The 8,277-nt window shown below is 38.2% G+C and overlaps 1 long non-coding RNA gene across 1 annotated transcript in view; it reads left to right on the forward strand.

The window, feature by feature from the left end:
• Positions 1-1,963: 1,963 nt before the first annotated feature.
• LOC116534977 overlaps positions 1,964-8,277 on the forward strand; it is a 9,398-nt gene continuing 3,084 nt past the window's right edge. The window contains exons 1-2 of the long non-coding RNA XR_004261983.1: positions 1,964-2,074; positions 5,648-5,654. This is a non-coding gene — a long non-coding RNA (uncharacterized LOC116534977). The remainder of the gene's footprint in view (positions 2,075-5,647; positions 5,655-8,277) is intronic.

Below are 8,277 nucleotides of genomic sequence, written 5' to 3' on the forward strand. Positions count from 1 at the left end.
TCTGCATCTACTGAGCTAATCATGTGTTTTCTGTCTTTCATCCTGTTTATGTGATAGATTATGTTTATAGATTTGTGTATGTTGAACCAGCCTTGCATCCCCAGGACGAAGTCTACTTGATCGTGATGCATAAGCTTTATAATGTGCTGCTGCATTTGGTTTGCCAGTATTTTACTGAAGATTTTTGTATCAATGTTCATCATGGATATTGGCCTGAAGTTTTCTATTTCAGTTGTGTCTCTGCTGGGTTTTGGTATCAGGATGATATTGGTCTCATAAAATGAGTTAGGGAGGATTCTGGTTTTTTGTATTGTTTGGAATAGTTTCAGATGGAATGGTACCAGCTCCTTTGTACGTCTGTAGAATTTGGCTGTGAACCCATCTGGGCCTGTACTTTTTTTGGTTGGTAGGCTATTAATTGCTGTTTCAACTTCAAACCTTGTTATTGGTCTATTCAGGGATTCAACTTCTTCCTGGTTTAGTTTTGAGAGAGTGTTAAGTGTCCAGAAGTTTATCTATTTCTTCAAGATTTGCTGGTTTATGTGCATAGAGTTGTTTGAAGTAATTTCTGATGGTAGTTTGTATTTCTGTGGCATTGGTGATGATATCCCCTTTATCATTTTTTATTGCATTTATTCGATTCTTCTCTCTTTTCTTTTTTATTAGTCTGGCTAGCAGTCTGTGACCTTCATGACTAAAACACCAAAAGCAATGGCAACAGAAGCCAAAATAGACAAATGGGACCTAACTAAACTTAAGAGTTTCTGCACAGCAAAAGAAACAATCATTAGAGTGAACCAGAAACCAACAAAATGGGAAAACATTTTTGCAAACTACCCATCTGACAAAGGGCTAATATCCAGAATCTACAAAGAACGAAAACAAATTTAAAAAAAAAAGTCCATTCAAAAGTGGGCAAAGGAAACTAACAGACACTTTTCAAAAGAAGACATTTATGAGGCCAAGAAACATATGAAAGAATGCCCAACATCACCGGTCATTAGAGAAATGCAAATCAAAGCCACATTGAGATACCACCTCATGTCAGTTAGAATGGTGATCAGTAAAAATTCTGGAGACAACAGATACTGGAGAGGGTGTGGAGAAATAGGAACAATTTTACACTGTTGGTGGGAATGTAAATCAGTTCAACCATTGTGGAAGACAGTGTGCTGATTCCTCAAGGGTATAGAAATAGAAATTCCATTTGACCTAGCAATCCCATTACTGAGTATATACCCAAAGGATTATAAATCGTTCTATTATAAAGACACAAGCACACATATGCTCAGTGCGGCACTGTTCACAATAGCAAAGACCTGGAGCCAACTTTAACATCCATCAGTAACAAACTGGGTAAAGAAAATGTGGCACACATACACCATGGAATACTATACAGCCATAAAAAAGGATGAGTTCATGACCTTTGCAGGGATATAGATGAATCTGGAAACCATCATTCTCAGCAAACTGACACAAGAACAGAAAACCAAACAGCTCATTTTCTCACTCATAGGTGGGTGTTGAACAATGAGAAAACATGGGCACAGGGTGGGAACATCACACACTGGGGTCTGTTGGTGGGTGGGGGACTAAGGGAGGGACAGCAGGGGGTGGGGAGAAAACAGGAAACAAATCTTTACCTACAATAATGGAAAGTCAATAAAAGATATATGAAAAAAACAGATTCTGGTAGAGATGTGGAGAAAAGAGAATTCTTACACATTGTTGGTAAAAATGTAAATTAGTACAGTCATTACAGAAAACAACATGAAAGTTTCTCAAAAATCAGAAGTGAAACTACCATACAATCGAACAATCCTGTTACTGTTTATCCAAAGCAGAGGAAATCAGTATATTAAAGTGATACCTGCACCCCCATGTTTATTGCAACAATATTTATAATATTAAAAATATTTTTAAAACCTAACTGTCCATCAACTTAAAGAAAATGTGTTATATATACACAATTGAATCATATTTGCCTTAAAAAAAGAATGAAATCATTTCATTTGCAGTAACATCGATGAAACTGGTGGTCACTATGTTAAGTGCAATTAGCTAGGAACATAAAGTTTAAGATCACATGTTCTAACTAATGTGGGAGCTAAAAGAATTAATCTCATGGAAGTAGAGAGTAGAATAGTAGTTCCTAGAGGTGGGGAAGAGTTTTGAGGGAGACGGAAGAGGTTGGTTAATGTGTACAAATGTACAGTTAGATTTAAAAAAATAAAACCTAATGTTTGACAGCAGTTGGGTACTACAGTTAACAATTTATGTTATATTAAAAATTGCTAGCATAAAGGATTTAAAATGTTCTCAATACTTTTGAGTATTTTTGATCTTGCTCCTGTAGTTCTTTCAATTTTGACAATAGGGTGTCAATTTTAGATCTTTCCTTGCTTCTCATGTGGGCATTTATTGCTATAAATTTTCCTCTAAACACTGCTTTAAATGTGGCCCAGAGATTCTGGTATGTTGTGTCTTCATTCTTGTTGGTTTTGAAGAACACCTTTATTTCTGCCTTCATTTCATTGCTTATTCAGTCAACATTCAAGAGCAAGTTGTTCAGTTTCCATGGAGTTGTGCAGCTCTGAGTTAGTTTTTGAATTCTGAGTTCTAATTTGATTGCACTGAGGTCTGAGAGAATGTTTGTTATGATTTCTGTTCTTTTCCATTTGCTGAGGGGTGATTTACTTCCAATTATGTCATCAATTTTAGAGTAGGTGTGATGTGGTGCTGAGAAGAATGTATATTCTGTGGATTTGGGGTGGAGAGTTCTGTAAATGTCTATTAGATTTGCTTGGTCCAGGTCTGAGTTCAAGTCCTGGATATCCTTGTTAATTTTCTGTCTCATTGATCTGTCTAATATTAACAGTGGAGTGTTAAAGTCTCCCACTATTACTGTGTGGGAGTCTAAGTCTCTTTGTAAGTCATTAAGAACTTGCTGTATGTATATGGATGCTCCTGTATTTCGTGTGTACATATTTAGGATCATTAGCTCTTCTTGTTGCATTGATCCATTTACCACTATGTAATGCCCTTCTTTGTCTCTTTTGATCTTTATTGTTTTAAAGTCATTTTAGCAGAGACTAGGATTGCCACTCCTGCTTTTTTTTTCTCTGCATTTGCTTGGTAAACCTTCTTCCATCCCTTTATTTTGAGCCTATGTGTATCGTTGCATGTGAGGTGGGTTTCCTGGCTACAGCACACCACTGGGTTTTGACTTTTCATCCAGTTTGCCAGTCTGTCTTTTGATTGGTGCATTTAGCCCATTTGCATTTAAGGTTAATATTGTTACATGTGAATTCGATCATGTCATTTTGATGCTAGATGGTTGTTTTGCCTGTTAGTTGATGCAGTTTCTTCATTGTCGATGTTCTTTACCATTTGGTATGTCTTTGTAGTGCCTGGTACTGGTTGTTCCTTTCTATGTTTACTACTTCTTTCAGGTGCTCTTGTAAAGCAGGCCTGGTGGTGATAAATCTCTGAGCAATTGCTTGTTCATATAGGATTTTATTTCTTCTTCACTTATGAAGCTTAGATTGGCTGGATATGAAATTCTAGGTTGAAAGTTCTTTTCTTTAAGGATGTTGACTATTGGCCCCCACTCTCTTCTGGTTTGCAGGGTTTCTGCTGAGAGATCTTCTGTGAGTCTGATGGATCTCCTTTTGTGGGTAACCCGACTTTTCTCTGTTGCTGCCCTTAGCATTTTTTCCTTCATTTCAACCCTGGTGAATCTGACAATTATCTGCCTTGGGGTTGCTCTTCTTGAGGAATATCTTTGTTGTGTTCTCTGTATTTTATGGACTTGAATATTGGCCTGCCTTGCTAGGCTGGGGAAGTTCTCCTGGTTAATATCCTGAAGAGTGTTTTCCAGCTTGGATTCATTCTCTCCATCACATTCAGGTACACCTATCAAATGTAGATTAGGTTTTTTCACATAATCCCACATTTTTTGCAGGCTTTGTTCATTTCTTTCCACTCTTTTTACTCTATTCTTGCCTTCTCATTTTATTTTATTGAGTTGATCTTCAATCTCTGATATCCTTTCTTCTGCTTGGTCGATTCGACTATTGAAACTTGTGTACGCTTCACCAAGTTCTCATGCTGCATTTTTCAGCTCCATCAAGTCATTTATATTCCTCTCTAAGCAGTTTATTCTAGTTAGCATTTAGTCAAATCTTTTTTTCTAGGCTCTTAGTTTCTTTGCATTGGGCTAGAAAATGTTCTTTCAGCTCAGAGAAGTTTGTTATTACCCACATTCTGAAGCCTGTTTCTGTCAATTCATCAGACTCATTCTCCACCCAGCCTTGTTCCCTTGCTGGAGAGGAGTTGTGATCCGTTGGAGGAGGAGAGACCTTCTTGTTTTGGGTGTTTTCATCCTTTTTGTGCTGGTTTCTTCCCATCTTTGTGGATTTATCTACCCGTCGTCTTTGTTGTTGATGACTTTCAGATGGGGTCTCTGAGTGGACATCCTTTTTGTTGATGATGAAGTTATTTCTTTCTGTTTCTTAGTATGCCTTCTAACAGTCCGGTCCCTCTGCTGTAAGACTGCTGGAGGTCCACTCCAGACCCTGCTTGCCTGGGGATCACCTGCAGTGGCTGCAGAACAGTAAGGGTTGCTTCCAGTTTCTTCTTCTATTATCTTTGTTCCAGAAGGATACCCACCAGATATCAGCCTGAGGTCTCCTTTATGAGGTGTCTCTTTGGATATATGGCAGTCAGGGAGCTGCTTGAGGAGACAGTCTGACCTTTATAGGAGCTCAAGTGCTGAGCTGTGAGCTCCATTGTTCTGTTCAGAAGACAAGAAATAACTAAGATCAGAGCAGAAATGAAGGAGATACAGACACAAAAAACCCTTCAGGAACTGATTTTTTGAAATGGTCAACAAAATAGACAGATCACTAGCCATATTAATGAATAAGAAAAGAGAGAAGAAACAAATAGATGCAATCAGAACGGATAAAGGGATATCATCACAGATTCCACAGAAACACAAACCCCATCAGATTTACTATGCACAACTCTATGCACATAAACTTGAAAACCTGGAAGAAATGGATAAATTACTGGACACTTCCACCCTCCCAAGCCTAAAGCAGGAAGAATTTGAAACCTTGAATCGATCAATAACAAGGGCAGAAGTTGCGGAAGCAATTAACAGCCTACCAACCAAAAAATGTCCAGGTCCAGACGGGTTCACAGCCAAGTTCTACCAGACATACAAAGAGGAGCTGGTACCACTCCTTCTGAAACTATTCCAAACAATCCAAAAGGAGGGAATCCTTCCCAAATCATTTTATGAGACCAACATCATCCTGATACCAAAACCTGGCAGAGACTCAACAAAAAAAGAAAACTTCAGGCCAATATCCATGATGAACATAGATGCAAAAATCTTCAATAAAATACTGGCAAACCAGTTGCAACAGCACTTCAAAAAACTTATCCATCATGATCAAGTAGGCTTGATCCCGGGGATGCAAGGCTTGTTCAACATATGCAAGTCTATAAACGTAATCCACCGCATAAACAGAATCAAAGACAAAAACCACATGATTATCTCAATAGACACAGAGAAGGCCTTTGAGAAAATTCAACTGTGCTTTATGCTGAAAACTCTGAAAAAACTAGGTAACAACAGAACATATGTCAAAATAATAAAAGCTGTTTATGACAAACCCACAGCCAATATCATACTGAACAGGCAAAATCTGGAAGCATTCCCTTTGAAATCTGGCACTAGACAAGGATGCCCTCTCTCACCACTCCTATTCAATATAGTATTGGAAGTTCTAGCTAGAGCAATCAGGCAAGAAAAAGAAATAAAGGGTATTCAATTAGGAAAGGAGGAATTCAAATTGTCTCTATTTGCAGATGACATGATTGTATATTTAGTAGACCCCATCATCACAGCCCAAAGTCTCCTTAAACTGATAAGCAAATTCAGCAAAGTCTCAGGACAAAATCAATGTGCAAAAATCACAAGCCTTCCTATACACCAATAACAGACTTACAGAGAGCCAAATCAAGTACAAACTCCCATTAACAATTGCTACAAGAAGAAGAAAATACCAAGGAATACAACTAGCAAAGGATGTAAATGACCTCTTCAAGGAGAACTAGAAACCACTGTTCAATGGAATAAGAGAGGACACAAACAGATGGAGAAACATTCCATGCTCATTGTTAGGAAGAATCAATATCGTGAAAATGGCTATACTGCCCAAAGTAATTTATAGATTTAACGCTATCCCCTTCAAGCTACCTATGACCCTCTTCACAGAACTAGAAAAAAACACCTTAAACGTCATATGAAACCAAAAGAAGGCCCGCATAGCCAAGTCAATTCTAAGCAAAAAGAACAAAGCAGGAGGCATCATGCTACCTGACTTCAAACTATACTACAAGGCTGCAGTAATTAAGACAGCATGGTACTGTTACCAAAACAGAGGTACAGACCAATGGAACGGAACAAAGGCCTTGGAAGCAACAGCACACCTACAACCATCTGATCTTTGACAAACTTGACAAAAACAAGCAATTGTGAAATGATTCCCTGTTTAATAAATGGGGTTTGGAAAACTGGCTATCCATGTGCAGAACCAGAAACTGTACCTCTTCCTGACACGTTACTCTAAAACTAACTCCAGATGGATTTAAGACTTAAACATAAGACCTAACACCATAAAAACCATAGAAGAAAACCTAGGCAAAACCATTCAGGACATAGGCATAGGAAAGGACTTCATGACTAAAACACCAAAACCATTGGTAACAAAAGCCAAAATAGGCAAATATGATCTAATTAAACTCCAGAGCTTCTGCACAGCAAAGGAAGCAGTCCTTGGAGTGAATTGGCAACCAACAGAATGGGAAAAAATTTTTGCAATCTACCCATCTCACAAAGGAGTTATATCCAGAATCTACAAAGAACTAAAACAGATTTACAGAAAAAAAACAAATAAACCCATTCAAAAGTGGGCAAAGGATATGAACACTTTTCAAAAGAAGGCCTAGTTGAGACCAAGAAACATATGAAAAAATGCTCATCATCACTGGTCATTACAGAAATGTAAATCAAAACCATACTGAGATACCATCTCATTCCAGTTAGAATGGCAATCATAAAAAACCTGGAGACAACAGATGCTGGAGAGGATGTGGAGAAACAGGAACACTTTTACACTGTTGGTGGGAGTGTAAATTAGTTCAACCATTGTGGAAGACAGTGTGGCAATTCCTCAAGGACCTAGAAACAGAACTTCCATTTGGCCGAGCAATCCCATTACTGGGTATATATCCAAAGAATTATAAATTGTTCTATTATGAAGACACATGCACACGTATGTTCATTGCAGCACTGTTTACAATAGCAAAGACTTGGAACCAACCCAAATGCCCATCGATGATAGACTGGACAGGGAAAATGTGGCACATATACACCATGAAATACTATGCAGCCATAAAAAGTGATGAGTTGCTGTCTTTTGTAGGGACATGGGTGAACCTGGAAACCATCATTCTCAGCAAACTGACACAAGAACAGAAAATCAAACACCACATGTTCTCACTCATAAGCAGGTGATGAACAATGCAAACACATGGACACAGGGAGGGGACCATCACACACTGAGGCCTGTGGGGGGAGCTAGGGTAGGGATAATGGGGTGTAGGGAGCTGGAGAGGGATAACATGGGGAATAATGCCAGATATAGGTGATGGGGATGGAGGCAGCAAACCACATAGCCATGTATGTGCGTATGCAACAATCCTGCATGTTCTTTACATGTACCCCAGAACCTAAAGTGCAATTATATATATATATAGTTCTCAACACATAAAAATAATAAATACACTAGGCGATGGATATTCTAAATACCCTGACGAGCATTTACACATCCTATGAGTGTATCAAAATATCCATATGTCCCATAAATATGTAAAATCGTTATGAGTTAAAAAAAAATGCTCTAGCCAGGTGCGATAGCTCATGCCTGCAATCTTAGCACTTTTGGAAGTCTAGATGAATGGATGGCTTGCAGCCCAGGAATTTGAAATCAGCCTGGGCAACATGGTAAAACCTATCTGAAAAATAAAGAGAGAGAGAGGAAAGAAAGAAAGAAGAAAAAGAAAGAAAGAAAGAGAGACAGAGAAAGAGATAAAGAGAAAGAGAAAGAAAGAAAGAAAGGAAAAGAGAGAAAGAAAGAAAAAGAAAGAAAGAGAGAGAAAAAGAAAGAGAGAAAGAAAGAAAGAAAGAAAGAAAGAAAGAAA

This window comes from Sapajus apella, unplaced genomic scaffold, assembly GCF_009761245.1.
Source record: "Sapajus apella isolate SASKATOON/1434 unplaced genomic scaffold, GSC_monkey_1.0 scaffold91, whole genome shotgun sequence".
Classification (NCBI taxonomy): domain Eukaryota; kingdom Metazoa; phylum Chordata; class Mammalia; order Primates; family Cebidae; genus Sapajus; species Sapajus apella.